Source organism: Arvicanthis niloticus, chromosome 23, assembly GCF_011762505.2.
Source record: "Arvicanthis niloticus isolate mArvNil1 chromosome 23, mArvNil1.pat.X, whole genome shotgun sequence".
Taxonomy (NCBI): Eukaryota; Metazoa; Chordata; class Mammalia; order Rodentia; family Muridae; genus Arvicanthis; species Arvicanthis niloticus.
This window is the reverse complement of record NC_133430.1, coordinates 23,612,414-23,631,389: the sequence shown is the minus strand read 5'-3', so window position 1 is coordinate 23,631,389 and position 18,976 is coordinate 23,612,414. Positions and strand designations below refer to the sequence as shown.

The window sequence follows — 18,976 nt, the reverse complement described above, 5'->3', positions numbered from 1 at the left end:
AACAAGGAGCACAAGAAGAAAGAAAAACACTGAAACCACGAATCTGTCATATATTCACTTGTGTCGTGTAGCTACAGATGGTAAAACTCTGCTTTGAAATAGCACACTGTTTTATCCCATCTGTAAGGCACTGTGTCTAATATATTATTTTTCTTCCCTACTAAGATCCAGTCGCAGATAATTGCAGAATTGGGACATCAGATACTCTGCAGCTTTTCTGACTAAAGGGTATATTATTATTTAACCTCTTTCAATTATTTATGTACAGGGAATGAAATAGTGCCCACATCATCATTTCATGAAAGAACAGATGAAATACTGTCTAAGCACTGCCTAACAAACAATATTTGTATGTGATATGTATTTATAAATTTCTTATATGTTACTGTTTAAGTAATTATTAATACAAGTGCTACTAACTCAACTATAGGGTGACAAATTCTAATCCTGTTACCATTATTTTATAAGAAAGTAACGATGACTCAGGTATAGTGCCTTATATAAATTTGTTATCCTGTACTTGAAAGAGATGGTGGGGAACCGTGATTTTAATGTTTGTGACAAGATTTAATAACATAATAACTTAGACCAGTCAAAACTAGAGACTCACAGTATATGCAGATTGACATTTTAATAATCTGAAATGTTTGATGTTAAACACCATTCACTTTAAATCCTCTTCTTTTATTCATATAGTCAAAAATATTTATTCATATTATACTATGACACTGATCACTGAAAATCATTTGTAAACTTTCCCTAAGAAGTAACAAGTCACTTCTATTTATTTTAATTCTGAAAAAAATCAATTCACTATATAAATTGTAAGAGAAAAGCAATGAAATATCTGAGTCTTTTATATCTGAAATGAAGTAGGAAGAATAGTCCAATATAATACTTCAATCACTCCATGAATTGGTAATAAATGAGTCAGGCCTATTCTCTCTCTTGCCCAAGTATAAAGAAGAGAATATAATATGTCACATAAAGTTGCTATTATTAAACACAGAGTCATGAAATATTAGAATTGTTTTACGATAATTTGGATGTTTTAGAACATATACAATGTCTTCTCTGTGAACTACTACTTTATTTCATTGTTTATTCATAACCACCAACTCTTTTACTTTCAGGATAAAATAGCCACCTAAAAATTAATCACTATTATTTCTTTAAATGTGACTACTTCACAGATTATTTATTTTTGTCCTAGAGTTTGTCTTACTGAATGACTTGTCTATTCATTCTTAATCCTGCTTTTCAGAAATAGGGAGGGACATCCGGCTTGGATACCTATTGACCTTAATCTTAAGTGCACTGTGGCATTCCTGAAAGTCAAACCAGCATGGCTTTCAGTTCTCCATTTCTGAAACCCCATATTTAATCTCAAATTTAAACAAAAATTGTATTTGTCTGCTTTATTTGCCTCAGGCTAGAAATTCCTTGCTTGTGAGCTATCCACTGTACCACAGCCCTTTGCCGTTTCTAAACACTACTTCGCTCTGAAGAAAATAAAATAAATATAAAGGAAACTTTTGATGATTTTGTAAATGGAGATAAGACTGGATAAAAAGAAATAATCACTCACAAAGTTTTTAAACTAACTGCAATTATATGCACATACTTATTTCTCAATTTTTATTTACATATGAACACATGTATAAATGGTAATATTTGTCATTAATTAGACATATGAAATCTAATCTTTTCTAAAAATTTTTGCATGTTTCTACTGAAAACTAAATTAAATTATACTAGGCCTCAGTGTTATCACATGCGTATAATTTCAAGTCCATGAACATCATAAGAGTCAGATGCAGAGCAAAGTACAGAGATTGTGATCTCATTGTATACCAGATCATCATATCTGTTAGTATCTGAAGGACTGGGACCCTCAGTAAGAGTTGAGTGGGTATTAGTAGATATTGATACTTAGACATCTGTCTATTTACTGTGCCAAGACATGACATTTCACTGTTATGATAACCTTTTATGTGTATTAATTTCCATGAAATGTGATTCTAACCATTCCATTTAAGACTAAAACCTAATAACACTTATTCACAGATATCTAGACATCTTCCACTTTCCATTTTATCCTCTTTTAAAGCTGCTAAAAATAGCATTTGAAAAACATTAACAACATTAACATTTTGAAAAATAGCAACAATGTGGATGTAGGAGGGTGTTTTTTTAGCACTAATTATTAAAACAACCCAAGTGTGTTTTTTTACCATTCCCATTTGCATAAGGATTCTTTGCTAGATTTCAGAGAAACAGCGATTAAAAGTAAACCTTTACAGGGTCTTACAATCACTGTGAGTGGAATAGCCAAAGAAATTTGATATGAGCTATTTAATGTATTAGTCATTTTACTGAAGGTATATTTCATAAGGACATAAGTGTTTTATGAAGAATTGCACAAAATTAAGCACTAAGCCTATATAAATAACAAAAAGTTGAAAAAGTTCTAACCTTTGAGTTATCCACTGTTAATAAGTCTCAGCAGGAGACTTATTATTAAGTCTAAGCTTAGCAGGAAAGGTTGAAGTGCCTCTTCACAATCCTGTATGTCTCTTATTTGTACATAAGATAATTATCTGAAGCAAATATTTCACTTTTTTTAATTGTTCAATTTTACTCTATTTGGAATACTCCTAATTTTTTCTAAAAATGAACAAAAGCAAAAGTATATGTTTTCTCTATGTGTCCCCACCAAAGGTGTCAGAGAAAGAACATTCTAATATGAAAGTGATAGATTCAAGGACGATAATCCTTGTCCATTGCTCTGTTCATGAAGGAAATAACAATTAGAAGGAGTAGGTTTTCAGGAGTGTTGTGAAAATTTGACTTCAAGGTACTATAAGCATGAATGTTCCAGTATCTAGATCAATAAATCCAAATCCAGAGTATATAAGTGTATAAGCAGAGTGAACCATCATTCTAATGTAATTTACACACAGAAATATATATAAACACACACACATACATACACACAAATATATACATAAATATACATATATACATATACATATACATCATATATATACACATATACATACACATATACATACACATATACATATATCATGAAGCTAAGAATGTTAGCTTATCTACTTTGACATATATGATATGTATAGTAGGATAACTCCTTAGTGGGATTCAGAAAGTATCTGCTCACAATATGTGTGTCTTGGCTAAGTATAGTGGCACACACCTTTAATCCCAGCACTTGAGAGAGAGAGAGAAGCAGGCAGATCTCTGTGAGTTCATAGCCAGTTTTGTCTACAGAGTAAGTTCTAGAAGACCCTGAACCCAAATAAACAAACAAACAATGACATAATGTGTATCTCTTTAAAAAGTAAAATATAAAGAAGACCAATAAGAAAGTGTGTGGTGTGTGGACAATTCAAAACACATAAAGTAATAAACAAAATAATATATTTGAGAAGAAAAGTTTCACAAATATTTTAGTTTCCTGCAATATTTTGAAGGTTAGATAGACATTATCTGAAAACTTCTGATAATGTTGTCAATAAAACTGTAAATTTTCTTGAGAAACTAAGGAACTAATTGGTGAATGGAAAGAAACACATTACACCTAAAAGAATATGCTTAAATTATTTTTTTCAAAAATAATGTAAAATTAACTATAGTGCTGCCTTTTGAACAAGTACTCTTATAAGCATGTTGGTTAAAAATCCTATTATAGAAAAAACAGTCACCTTAATCCCCTTGCTGATCAAGTTCCCAAATTGTCTTTACTCAGCTACGTCACATTAATACAATATGTTTGTAATAGAAGCTTTTTCTTAAAATTTCTGAGTGAACTACCTTTGTTTTGGTATTTAAACATAAAAAAAATGGACAACCAGCCATACTTGTTTGATACCCCTGAGAAGGCTGTACTTTCTGAAAGGAAAAACTGAGGAGAAGTGGATGAGGAGTGAGGAGTGAGGAGTGAGGAGTCGGTAAAGAACGTTGAGGAGAGGAGAAAAGGGAAAATGTGGTCAGGATGTAATATGTAAGACAACAAATTAATAAACGCAATGGTCAATGTCTCATACATACACAGTGCACATGCACATTTGAATATGTGTTTGTAAGTGTGAGATGCATAGTAGTTTAGAGGAAAGAGCTAAATATTTTACATACTTCGATATGATAATAGCCCATTTTTTTTAAAAAAAAAAATGTAACAAAAATGAATTGGTTCTATGGTTCAGTTGGGACAATGTTTGCCTAGCATGCATACCTCTTTAGGTTTAATCCTCAGCCTTGTAATCCTGGCCTGTGGGCGGTGGGGAGGTTACACACGCAATTCTAGCACTCACGAGTTAGAAGCCCAAAGAGGAAAAATTTGAAGTCATGGTTTGCTACTTAAACTTCAAAGTAAAATCTGAATAGAAAAAAAGAAAAAGAAGACAGAGAATATCAAAGTAAATTTGAATGAAATAACATGTAAGGTAATTTTAATAGTGTTAGTGAAAAGTACTATATAGATCCATTAGAATAAATGTGTCTAGGAAGTCATACGTGACTGTCTCATTAGACATTCACCAGCAATAGAGGAGAAAGGTAGGGAAACTGTGGCTGGTGGCTGGGCAGTTTTGCTAAAAAAAAAGAAACTTTCCCTTAAGTTGCATGTTCCATTTTCATCAGACTTGAGCGTTTCTCTTCTCATTGCACTCTGATTAATTTTTAATTATTTGATGGTTTGGAAACCATAGAGAAAAATGGAAAATGGTGGTCTTATGTGAGCGGAGGCTCAAGAGGCCCTAGTTCTTGTGAACAAAGTCTTGACAATGGTCACCTAAGGAGCTCTGCATAGCTGGTGCACTGCCAGTTCCAGGCTACAGAGGAAGCAAATTAAATTACAGAAGTGTGAAGGACTCAAGGCTGTTCTGATTAGATTTTTGCCACCTAAACACAAGGTAGGTTCATCTGGGAAGAAGGAGTCTCAGTTTAGGGTAAGCATCCATCAGACTGCTTTGTAGGTAAATCTATGGAGGATTTTTCTGACTAATGATTCATGGCAGAGAGCCCAACCCATTGTATGTGTTGCCAGTCCTGAGTAGATGGTTCTGTGTTGTATACTAAACAAGGCACAAGGATTAAGTCAATAAGAAGCATTTCTTTCTGATATCTGCTTCAGTCCCTGTCATGGTCTCCTGCACCAACTACCCTCAGTACAGCTCTGAGAGTTGTAGGATAAAATATGCTTTGTTCCCCTGATTGCTTCTGGTCATGCTGTTAATTATAACAACAGAAATATCCAATGACTTAACTGGCCATACATAGAATAACAGTGATGAATAGACAGTTTTATTGAGAGTGGGTGACATTTTTAGTACAATGTGATACTCTAGAGAGCTGTACCAGAAAATTGACTTATTTATTAATGGGATATCTTTTTATGATATTCTCTCTTTCTCTCTGTCTCTGTGTGTCTGTCTCACTTTTTTCTTTCTGGCTATCTATCTCTCTATATGTCTCTCTCCCTCTCTCTCTCTCATGGTATGTCTTTCTCTGTGTCTTTTTCTATGTGTATGATGCTGTGTGTATATGTGTGTGTTTCTATGAAATGCAGGCTTGCATGTACATGAGCTTGCATGTTTGTGACAATGAGAAGTGAACTTTAGGTAAACCTCTGCACTGTGCATTAATTTTTGTTGTAGTTTTTTGTTTTGTTTTTATTTGTTTGATTTATTGTTTGTTTTTTTTTTGTTTGCATGCTTTTTGAAGCAGCAGCTTTAAGTTTTAGTAGATTAAAACTCTAAACAACTGGTGTTCCTCAAAAATATAGATGTTAAGAGAGTAATATAACCATTCTGGTAGAACACTACATTGCAGAAAGTAAAAAGACCAATCATAGAGAAAACAACACAAGTTGACCTCATGTTATGTCATGATCATGACAGTTTCACATTGTCATTTTTTTTAGTGGTTAAATGTGTGTGTGTGTGTGTGTGTGTGTGTGTGTGTGTGTATACTCAATGATTTTATTGTAACAAAGCAACTTGTACACTTCAAAATTTAAAATAAGCATCTTTTTCCTTCCAGTGAAAGCCAAAAAAGATAAAGAAAAAGAAAAAAATAAAAAAAGAAAACAAAAAAAATTTAAATAAAGTTAAAAAAATAAAAGTAAAGTTACATCAGAGAATGTAACTCCTAAAGGTTCTGTTAAGTCTCTCCTTGAGAAGCAGTTCTCAAGTCATCATCAGGAGAGAATTTTACTTTAAAAGTGTCACCTTGAACTGCAAGGACGTCTACTAAACACCACAATTAAACATGCCAAAGGAAGAGCCATGTTTGCAGATGTCCACTTACCACCCCAGAGACCTCAAACCCATCCCTGGTAACTGTTTATACCCTGCTTTTTTCTTTTTATTAAACAAGAGAAAGTAGACAGACACATGTTGGTAAATGCTAACTGTCTATGTTCACATAGAAACTCAGTATAATCTCTAGGCCCAATAAACAGAGAAAAGAAGAAAAGTTAGAATTCTATACACTACTACACAGAGGCCTAGCATCCTCCAGCCTCTAGTAGCAGCAAGGAAACTGGATGGCTTTTCTTTTTTCCCACAGAGCATGGCTGTGGTGTTGAATCCATAGTTTTTGAGACAAGAAAGGATAAAAATGAGTTTAGAACAGAAATGTAGAGATTCTATTCCCCCACAAATTAATTGAGAACTATGATGTTGAGACCTAAAATCAGAGCAACTGAACACAGAAGGACAGGGCAGAAAAGTCTGAAACCTATACCCAAGGACTGGAGAAAATGAAGAAATAAAAGGAAAATAAAGAAAGTTGAAATCCATCAATCTTCTGTGCTACTCATTTTCACCTTCATCCTCCTCACCTTCTTGCCCTTCCTATTCCTCCTCATCTTCTTCAACTTAATCCTCATTAGATTCTTCATCAATATTTTCCAAACCTTTCTCCTTATTGTTACCATTATCATCATTTTCTGCCTCTCCTTGCTCATCATCTATATCTGGAATCAAATAGTACTAAAAGGAATTTGGCCAAATATTGTCTTTGATAACTTCTTCTAACTCATTAGGATCTGCATCAGAATATTCTGTAAGCAAGGTAAAGATGCTCTCTGGGCTCTTTGGGCTGCCTCTTTCTGCTGGTCTTATTCTGTGTTTTACTTGAGCATTTTGTCAAATTCTTTCCAGATTTCCATTTGATTTCAGTGGATTTAAAGACAAGTCGCCATTCTCATTCAGATGCAAGTCTTTGAAGAGAACTCTATTTTCAAAGTAAGGATTTTCATCAAAATAAAAAAATCTATTCAAAACGGCAACCAACAGGGAAAAGATCTTTACCAAACCCATATTCCATAGAGGCCTAATATCCAATATATACAAAGAACTCAAGAAATTAGACTCTAGACAAACAAATAACCTCATTAAATATGGTGTACAGAGGTAATCAAAATATTCTCAACTGAGAAAACTCAAATAACCAAGAAGCGCCTAAAGAAATGTTCAGCATCCTTAGTCATCAGGGAAATACAAATCAAAACAACCCTGAGATACCACCTCACACCAGTCAGAATGGCTAAGATAAAAAACTCAGGTGATAGTATATGCTGGCTAGGTTGTGAAGAAAGAGGAACACTCCTCCATTGTTGGTGGGACTGCAAGCTGGTACAACCACTCTGGAAATCAATCTGGTGGTTCCTCAGAAAATTAGACATAGCATTACCTGAGGACACAGCAATACTATTCCTGGGCATATACCCAGAAAATGCTCCAACATATAACAAGGACACATGCTCCACTATGTTCATAGCAGCCTTATTTATAATAGCCAGAAACTGGAAAGGACACAGATGTCCTTCAACAGAGGAATGGATACAAAAATGTGGTACATTTATACAATGGAGTATTACTCAGCTATTAAAAACAATGAATTTGAGAAATTCTTAGGTAAATGGATGGAACTCGAAAATATCATCCTGAGAAAGATAACCTAATCACAAAAGAACACACATGGTATTCACTCATGTGAATATTCACTGATAAGTGGATATTAGCCCAGAAGCTCGCAAAACCCAAGATTCAACTCACAGACCACATGAAGCTTATGAAGAAGGAAGACAAAAGTGTTGGTGCTTTGGTCCTTCTTAAAAGGAGTAACAAAATACTCAAGGGAGCAAATATGGAGACAAACTGTGGGACGGGAACTGAAGGAGGAGCCATTTGGAGACTATTCCACTTGGGTATCCATCCCATATGCAGTCACCAAAGGTAGACGCTGATGTGGATGTCAGGAAGTGCATTCTGAGAGGAGCCTGATATAGCTGTCTCCTTAGAGGTTTGCCAGAGTCTGACATATTCAGAGGTGAATGCTCACAGCTAACCATTGAACTGATCAAGGGGTTCCCAATTAAGGAGTTAGAAGACTGAAGGAGCTGAAAGGGTTTGTGGCCCCATGGGGAGAGCAACAACGCCAAACAACCAGAACTTCAAAGATCTAAACTACCAGACTGGGAGCATATAGGGAGGGACCTATGGCTCCAGCTGTATATGTAGGGGAGGATGGCTTTGTTGGGCATAGGGTGGGAGAGGAGATCCTTGGTCCCATGAAGGCTGGATGCCCCATGTCTGGGAATTTGAGGGTAGGGAGGTGGGAGTGGGGTGTTTTGTGGCACAGCCTCATAGAAGCAGGAGGAAGGGGGATAGGACAGGGGGATCCTGGGCAGGGAGGAAATGGCGTAAGGAGATTACATCTGAAATGTAAATAAAAGAGCCAATAAAAATTAATACATAAATAAATAAATAAAATCTTTTCTGTAACTTGATTTAATTCCATTGAATTCTGTCACTTCAACTTTAGTCAAACTTTTTGTCTTCCCCAAGCAGTACAGAGACTTGTGGATGTTTGACAAATGCTGTTAACCAAAAATTTGGGATTTTGACCATCTATTCTGAGCACTTCTAAAAAAGTTGGTTGACAGAGTTTGTTATATTTTTGTTCTACTTTCAAAGCTTCTTCACTGGCTTCTTCATTAAGTCAGACTATTTCATTTTGTACTTCATCAATATGTTCAATTGCTTCTTGCTATTCATTTTTTCCCCTTCAGCAGGCCAGGAGAGGCCGAATTATCTTCATCTTTGGAGCAGCAGCCAGTCTGGATTTTTGGGGCTGAAGCAGGATTACAGATTACTATTTCAGGACCATGGTATGAGGAAGTGGTCCAGGAGACAGAGGCCAGTGCCAGATGTTCACAGCAAGAAGAAATTCTTAGGAACTCACTTTTTCTCTCTTTCTAATTATTTTATTTATTTACATTTCAGTTTTTGTCAGGCCTCCCTGTTTCCCCCTCCCACAGTTCCTCATCCCATTCCTCCTACTTTGGCTCTAAGAAGGTGCTCCCTCTTCACCCAGGCCTCTCACTTTCCTGGGGCCTCAAGTCTCTCCAGGACTAAGCACACCTTCCATTGAGGCTAGACAAGGCAGGGTCTTCAAACCAACCTGTGTATGTTCCTGCTTGGTGGCTCAGTTTGTGGGAGCTCCCGCAGATATGGGTTAATTAAGACTGCTGATCCTCCTATGGAATTGCCCCCCTCCAAGCTTCTTCCATCATTTTCCTAATTCAATAATAGGGGTTCCTGACTTCAGTACAATGCTTGGATTTGTTTCTGTCTCAGTCAGCTGCTAATAGGGTCTCTCAGAGGACAGCCATGGCAGGCTCCTGTTCATAAGCACATTATAAATTCAGTAATAGTGTCAAGCCTTGGTGACCACCCAGAAAATTGTTTCCGAGTTACACCATTCATTGGACTACCTTTTCTTCAGTCTCTTCTACATTTTTATTCCTGCGGTTTAATATAGGAACAATTCTGGTTCAGAAATTTTGACCATTGGTTAGTAAGCCTCTACTTGCTGCCTTCTTGTCTATCTACTGGAGGTGGACTCTTCAAGTTTTCTCTCCTGAGTGTTGAGAATTTTAGCTAATGTTACCCCAACTGAGCCCTGGGAATCTCTTACCTCTCAGTCTCTGGGACTTTCTATTGGGTCCCCTCCAGCCTCAAGGCTGCTTATTCCCATATGTTCTACTGATTCCCTGAGCTTCTTCCCTGTTCCCTCCCATACCTATTCCTGTTCCCCTTTTGCCCTCTTCCTCCCCTGTCCCACCAAGGTCCCTACCCACCTTCCTCTGTCCTCCATGAATATTATCTTCCCCCTTCTAAGTGGGACTGAAGCATCCTCACTTGGGCCTTTCTGCTTGTTATACTTCTTATGGACTGTAGGTAGTATCCTACATATTCTGTGCTTTTTGACTAATAATTACTTATCAGTGAGTACATACCATGTCTCTTCTTTTGGAGTCTGAGTTACTTCACTAAGGATGGTATTTCTAGTTTGACCCATTTGCCTGAAATGTATGATGTCCTCATTTTTTAATAGCTGAATAATATTCCATTGTGTTCTAATAACATTTTCTGTTTCCATTCTTCCACTGAGGGACATCTGGGTTGTTTCTAGCTTTTGGTTGTTACAAATACCAGTTTTTGTGACAGAGATTCTCATTGGTAGAGATCTTCTCATTAGATTAAGGTGGGTAGGAAAAACATCCCCAAAATCCACTTCTGACTCAGCATCTTAACTAAAAGTGTGTTCCACCGGGTCCTATTAATTTATAAGGGTTCTGGGAATCAAATTCAGATGTTCATTCTGGTGCTTGCAGGCATTTTCCTAACTGAACTATCTCTCAAACCAGACATTTTGTTATTGTAAGTGGAAAGAAAAATATGCATAAATTCTGGCATGATCAATTTATGATTATTTTCATATACCAGGCTACAACAAGGCAGACATAATACAAAACCATTACATTTTATGTTATGAATGAACTCTAAAGCAGCAAGCATTTGTGTGAACTTGATTAATAATGTTACTGTTTTTAATTAAAATAAATCATATCCATTTATTTTGAAAGTTTATTGTAAGATTAAAGTTTTTCTGCATTTCTCACCTAGAAAAGTTTTACCATGATCTCACTTCACTTGTTATTGTAAATTCAAAGTAATGCATGTAGGTAAATGATGTCTTTTGTGTGATTCATAATTTAAGCACTTCTGCTTTTACTGCTCCTTGAAGAACAAATACAATGCCTATTCCATGCATAGACATATTCATACACTTCTGGTACCCAGCTTATATTTTTCATTTCGAGCCATGGATTTTATGTATTGTATGCAATAATTGCTTCTAGCAATGTAATGCTTTACCACCTTAACATAATCATAGCTCAGTTACTTAATATTTTTACATGGCAATACCTGTCCTGGATGACTATTATGTTGAGTATTATTATAATTCTCTCTATTCATGCCATTGTGCTTTGAAGATGTATACAATAGAACTGGCTTCTATCCGCTGAGCAATTAAATAGAGTATTACGAACAGGATGAAGTGTTAGAAGACCCTGCTGATTTACTAACAGAATTTGAGCTTAGCTTAGATGCAGCCACAGCCCTAAGCTCTCTAGGAACAACACACACACACACACACACACACACACACACACACACACACATAAACCAACAAGACATTTTATTTAGAATAATGTGAGGCAACATGCGTTCTTTACAAGATCAGGTATTAATTCTCTGCTCATTAGAAGATTATAATAATGTGGGCCATTCTAACCAGGTTTGACAGTGTAAAAAGACAAGGAAACAGGAAACATATCAAAACATCCCACCACCCTTAGGTTCCTTTCAGGAATTCTGCTTTGGCTGTCTGCTGATCAAGTTCAAATAGAAAGATAATAAAAACTGGCATTTGGATTTTGATTTCTAGTCAAAGCTCAACAAAAATCTGCTCCCCTCTCTTTCTCTATTCCTCTCCCTCTCTCTCCATTCCTCATCCCTCCTCTGTAAAAAAAAATTATCTTCTCTGAATTTTTATACAGCTTGTACGCATTTATTGTTTCTTCACATGTCTTGAATAGTACGTATGAGGGTGAGTATTTTGCCATCAATATAGAAGTAGATGACATTTCTTTTGCACTCTGGCGAGTATAATGCTTAATAAGAATTCCAATGATTATCAAACTCAGTGTTAGACTGAGAAAGAGTTCTATCCTGATTGAGCTTCCTGGTCCTTCTGAAACATGAGACTATGTTCCTTCAGTTCCAGACACTGAAAATGAAGACTAATTAAAACAATGACAACATTTTTCCCCTTGTGGAAGTGACAAACTTCATCTCAAACCATGATTGAGATTCTTGAATTTATTGATACTGATGGCCATACCTTATTGCATACTCTAGTTCCTTCAAGACTAACTATTCAAATTATATTCAAGAAATGACTAGATCAAATTCCTTCATTTTAAGATGGGAATCTGTATTAATCGACTTTTAATCAGCATAACAAAATATCTGATTAGTTAACTGTATCCACTAGTTTATTTGCAGCTGTATCCACTAGTTTATTTGCAGGGTTTTTTTGTTTTGTTTCGTTTGGTTTCGTTTGGTTTTGTTTTGTTGATTTTTGTTTTTGTTTTGTTTTGTTTTTGTTTTTGTTTTGTTTTTGTTTTTTTAGCTGTAAGTCCCAGTGACACAGAGTAGGAGAATGCATGTGAGCCTGTGAGACGAAGAATCACAACTCAAGTCAAGAAATAAGGTCAGAAGGACTAGTCAAGCACTTTCTCTTTGTAAATACTCTCTGCAAGAACTACCAAGCAATTGCAGACAAGCCACCTTTATGTCTAAAGAACACATCTCTGATGACCTCAATGTTTTTTCTCAGTGTTTACCATTTTAATATCACTATCTTCTAATAGCATCACCATGGAGACAAAATACTCAACACCTGTACTCCTGGGGACACCAAAACAAAAGGCAAACAACAGCAAGGACAAACCTAAGTATAATATTTTAACCCAGTTTAAAATTCCTAGTTACTAGACATGATTATTTATAAGCTATCCAACGCATAGTACTTTATGGCAAAAGCCATAATGGGATAATACAATACTAAGTTTCAATTTTATTTATTTTTAATTTAATTTAATTTATTTAATGTGTGAGTGTTCTGCTGCAAGTACACCTGCAGGCCAGAAGACGGCATCAGATCCCCTCATTTGTGCCTGTGGGCTACCACATGGTTGCTGGGAATTGAACTCAGGACCTCTGGAAGAGCAACCAGTGCTCTTTACTGCTGAGCTATCTTGCCAGCCTTCAATTTTATTTCTTATGAAACTACATAGGGAAAAATGTTTCCAGAACAGAGTTTTACAGTATTTCATTCATCATGAGAAATACTCCATTCACTTCATTTCAGACCCCTGTTGTCTAGTCAGTCTCCCTGTATATCCAGGGTTTAATATTCTTTGCATATTCATGAGAATAATTTTTAATTCTACTTAACACAATATATTCATTTGTTATTTCAAAATGACAATGACTCTCTTGTATATGCCAAGTATCTTTAAACTATCTTATATGGATAATGAAGTCATTCTTAAAAGTGAATGTGAATCTTGAGCAGTTCTATACTTACCAGCAACAAACAGATATGGTCTCCTCATTTGCAATTATGCATTTTCCCCTTTCTTTCTTAGGCTAGTCTTTCCCTCCAGTCCTCACTCAAGTTTACAAGACTGTGTCATTCAAGTCAGCACTCCTTTCATCTCCCACATTTAAAGCAGACATGGGATTTTGTTGTTGTTGTTGTTTTGTTTTTTTTCCTACTAAGTTAAGACTATATCTCATACTTTTCTGTTGATGTCAAAGTACATAATTGTTTTATGTCTGTCCAATTAAATGATAATACATTTGAAAGAAAGAAAGGATATGTTTTTTCTTTCTTCTGGTAATGTCCGCTACACCATCTGGTGACAAATCAGCATTCTATAAATTGGGAACAAAATTCTTCACTAACTCTATATTGGATAGAGGGCTAATATCCAAAATATATAAAGAACTCAAGAAATTAACCTTCAAAAAATCAAACATCCATATTGAAAATGGGACACAGAGCTAAACATACCAACAGAGGAATATCAAATGGCCTAAAAACACTTAAAGAAATGATCAATATTCTTAGTTATCAGGGAAATGCCAATCAAAATGACCCTGAGATTCCACCTTGTATCCATCAGAGTAGTTAGGATAAAAAACTCAAGTGACAACACATGCTGGTGAGAATATAGAGAAAGAAGAAGAATCCTCCACTGCTGGTAGGATTGCAAGTTAGTACAACCAGTCTGGAAATCAATCTGGTGGTTGCTCAGAAAAAAATGGAAATAGTTCTACCTGAAGACTCAGCTAACCACTGTTAGGCATATACCCAAAAGGTGCTCCAGCATACTATAGGGACATATGTCCCACTATGTTCATAGCAGCCTTATTTGTAATAGCCAGAAGCTGGAAATATCCCAGTTGTCCCTCAACCAGAAAATGAATACAACACATGTGGTTCATTTACAAAATAGAATACTGTACAGCTACTAAAACCAGGGACTACATGAATTTTGAAGGCAAATGGATAGAACTAGAAAATATCATTTTGACTTAGGTAACTCAGACCCAAAAGGGCATACATGGTATGGATTCACTGATAAGGGGATATTAGCAAAAAAGTACAGAATATCCAGTATAAAACTGACAGGCCATAACAAGTTTAAGAAGTAAGGCTCAAGTGAACATGCTTCAATCTCACTTAGAAGGTTGGGGGGCGGCGGCAAAATGACCAAGAGAGGCAGAGCACAGAAGGTCCTGGATGGGAGTGGGGAAAGAAAAGGAAAAAGGAAAACAGAATCAGGTTGGTGTGGGGGACAGGAGAGAAACCCAGAGGGCCAGGAAAATGAATGGCAATATGTAGCTTCTGGTGGTGTGAGGTGGGGAGACCCTCTAGAAAGGTCAGAGACCTGGAATGTGAAAGACTCCCAGGACTCAGTGGGGTAGTAACTTAGCCAAAATGCCCAACAGTGGGGAGAGGGAACTCAAAGAGTCCACCTCCAGTAGATAGATAGACAGAGCCCCAAGTGGATGAACCTTGTTAACAACTTACATTCAAAGTTTCTCACCAAGAATTGTTCCTGTGTAAAAGAACTGCAGGGAAAAAAGTGGATAAGAGACTGAAGGAAAGTCTGTCCAGTGACCAGCCCAAGTTGGGATCCATTTTGTAAGGAAGCTTCAAGGCATTACAAAACATTACTATTGATGCTATGGTATGCTTACTGACTGGAGCCTGAAATGGTTCTCCTCTGGAAGTCTTTACCAGCTGACTGAGACAGATGCAGATACTTACACCCAAACTATTGACTGAAGTAGGGGACCCCTATGGAGAAATATAGAGGAATTAAGGGAAGGACTGAAGGAGTTAAAGAGAAGGCTGACCCCATAGGAGAACTAGTAGTCTTAACTAACTAACCCCCCTGGAAGCTCCCAGAGGCTGAGCCACAAACCAGGCAACATACTGGTCTGGCCTCAGTGGAAGAAGATGTGTGTAATTCTGAGAGACTTGATGCCCCATGTAAAGGGGAACACCCTCAGAGGTAAGGGGGAGGGGAATAGGATGAGGAACCCTGGGTGGGAAGACGGAGAAAGGCAATTGATGAAATGTAAACAAATAATATAATTATTAAATAAAAACAACAAGCCCCCTAAAATTATTAAATTTTAGAGCAAGAAATTTTATGATGAAAATTTTAAAAGTCAAAGAATTACATTTACTAATGTCTAAAAATATATAAAAATATTTTTATATAAGTTTGTAAATAATAGTTTTTAGATATATCATATAATCTTGTTTTCTACTTAATTGCTAGGTATTCTGTATTTTCTCTTAATAAACACATTTTTCAAACCAAATGAAATATTTCTATATATAACAAATAAACTAGGTATTTTAAAACAAAAATGTCAATTAAAACAACTGATGATTCCATGGTCAACGTTCTGAACTATTGCTCTACAGAAAACAAGAGCTTAAACTTTATATCAGAAGGTCTAGGCTGCTATTTAGCTTCCACACAGAAGTAAAGTTCATAGGAAATGAATCAACGTCTCATGACAACCTGCAGTTCCAGATGATGTTTCATCTATGCATTTAGACAAGTCTAATCTTGCCTTCCAGATTTGAATTTTTCTCTTCTCCCAGGTGAGTGTGTCTATCCTTTTTCGTGTAGCCTTAAAACAATGTTATAATCTCACTACTGCTAGTCTCAAAATCTAGAAAAATATTTAGTGTTGTTTTTATTATAGTTTTATTTTTTTGTCTTTAATCTCTGGAGATAAATGATGTTTGACCTTCAAAGACACAGATAATTTTGGTGACCTTGATCTCACACTGGATGTATGGTTTGTCTTGTGGAGAAAATTAACCTGGTAAACATATGCAATCATAAAATCAATAGTTGACATGTTGCATCTTATAGGCAACTGTCAAAAGGAAAAGCTACCATAAATTCCAACATCTGTAAAATGTAAATTCATAGGGTATTAAAAGTCTTTAAAATAATACAAAGCAGAATCTAGTCAGAGGCATACAGTGAAGATTGGCAGGATTTACATCCTAACTATAAATTTAAATACACTAAAAGTGAAGTATCTGATTAAAGCATCTCTGCCTCTCCCCTGTGTTTATTCTCTGTTTTCTAAAGTGAGGCAAATGAGGATACACCAGGCAAGACTGAAGTCTGGAAATTTTCTTCAAATCTTGACTTTGGGAAAATATAAAAAATATGCTTATAATCTTATAAAAGTTCAGAAAAACATCAAGTGTTCTTTATTTGTCAAGACTTAATGCCCCACTCTTGATGTTCACTTTCTAAAATAAAACTCTAAAATTATGTACATTTTTGGGTTAGAGAGATACCTCCTTTAGCAACTTGCAGAAACATGAGGAGTGGAGCTGTTCGAACACATGAAAAATGTGTTGTACTGTACAGGTGACGATATCTGTCTAGCCAGACTAGAACATTCAACAGTCTCCATGTTCCCTCATGGATTCTGATTCAAAATGTAAGGTGGGTGTCTAGAGAGATAATTTTGTGGTTAAGAGCACACGCTGTTTCTCTAGAGGACTTGGGTTTGATTTCCAGTATTCACAAGGTGACTCATAACTCTCTGGCACTTCAGTACCAGCAGATCTGATGCCCTCTTCTGGCATGGATACTATTCATTTAAATGTATCATAGACATGTATGCAAGAAAACTAAAATATTAATAATATATTGAAACACACAGTATACTAAAATTGTTTTTATGTGTAGATCAACTATCACTCCTGCAATCACATTCAGAGATCTCTGACTTAGTTATATAATATTATTGTATTCATATGTTTATTGTTTTTTTATTGTTTTTTATTTTGTGTTTTATAAAAAAGATCTTAGCGTATCACATTTTGTATTTGTCTTCTAGTTTATTCTTCTGTTTGCTTCCTGTCCTCACTCTTTAAAAGGCAAACTTAATCAGTCTTTATAATCCTTTCATACTCCCTCAGACTTTCATGGGTAACATGACACTAGTACACATCTTCTACTTCCATCTGTGTCACAGACATAAAAACTACAAATGTTAGCTCAACCTTTTCCTCTGGACTGTAGGAAAACAAACAAACAAACAAAAATTCTGTCAATCATGAGCCACTGTATATGAGATTATTGACTTAGAAATTTTCAAATGTAGCAGAGGATGCCCTTATCTGACATCAGTGGGTTGGGAGGCCCTTGGTCCTCTGGAGGCTTGATGCCCCAGTGTAAGGGAATGCTAGAGTGATGAGGTGGGAGTGGATGAATGGGTGAAAGATCACTCTCATAGAGGCAAAGGGGAGGGGAAAAGGGGGAGGGTATGGGTGTTTCTGGATGGGTAACCAGGAAGTGGGATATCATTTGAAATGTAAATGGATAAAATGATTTATAAAAAAGAAATTTTAAAATGAATATCAACAACCCGATTTAAGATATTCACACAGATGACTCTATATCCCTTCCAAATTTCTATTGAGACCTCTGCTTCTCTAGATTTTCCAAGACAGCTGTTTTATAAACTATATAGTACAGTCAATCTGTTGAAACCCTCAAATTGTGTGCTTACTCAGAGAAATAGAATCTATCTATGCTGTGGTTAACACTGTAGGGTCATGCCATAGGTGTGATGCGGAAGGAGAGAATCAATGTTATCTGATGAAAAAAAGCCACTGCTGAAAGGTTCCTTCAATCTGACCTTTGAATGGAGGCTGACAAACTCTGCTAGACAGCCCTTTATGAGTGTGTGACCACAGGGGAGGGATAAAAGGGTCTTCTAACAAAATTTTTTGGAGTATCAAGAAATATTTACTTTGCAAGGAAAGTAGAAAGACATCTTTTCGGGTTCAAAGATGCACATCAATAAAAAATTCTCAGGAAATTCAACTGAAGCTCCGCAGGTCACCCAAATACCACAGTGACAGGAAAACTGACAAAAAGAGAAAAGAAGAGTCACTTGCCATTTCCTGAGAAAGCTGTTTACCCAGAAATCATAATGGGGATTTCATGTCTTCACTCTTGAATGTATTCTGAGGCTTAGGAATGGGATTTTCTGAATCTAAAATGCCTGCTGCCTATAAACCATTATGTTTGTCAAGAGTTTAACAGTTCCCCTCTGTGTGAAGGTAAGGTAAAGGGAGAGCTGGCCTCTAAACTTGATAGCTCCTTTCAAGTTTGCTTCCTTTATGATGGTCTTGCCCTTTTGGAAACACCTTCCCTGACAGCTCTGCAGGTTATCACACTCAAAAGTAATGCCAGGGATTTACAGTGTACTTCATTCTGCAGAGCTCCAGGGATTGGGAGGCAAGGAGCGGGTAAAGAGAATAGAAGAGATTTGGTAGGCTCCTCAGACTTGGTTGCTTGTTTTTAACTTTAGAAGAAAGTTATAGAAAAAAAATGAATATTTCCTTTTGGAAAATTGTGCCAGTTCCTTTGCAGGTGGTTTTTTTCTCTCTTTTAATTAAAATT

At 36.1% G+C, this 18,976-nt stretch overlaps 1 pseudogene; it reads right to left on the bottom strand.

Moving 5' to 3' along the window:
• Positions 1–6,836: 6,836 nt before the first annotated feature.
• LOC143436576 (protein SET-like) lies at positions 6,837–10,392 on the bottom strand (annotated as a pseudogene).
• Positions 10,393–18,976: the final 8,584 nt, after the last annotated feature.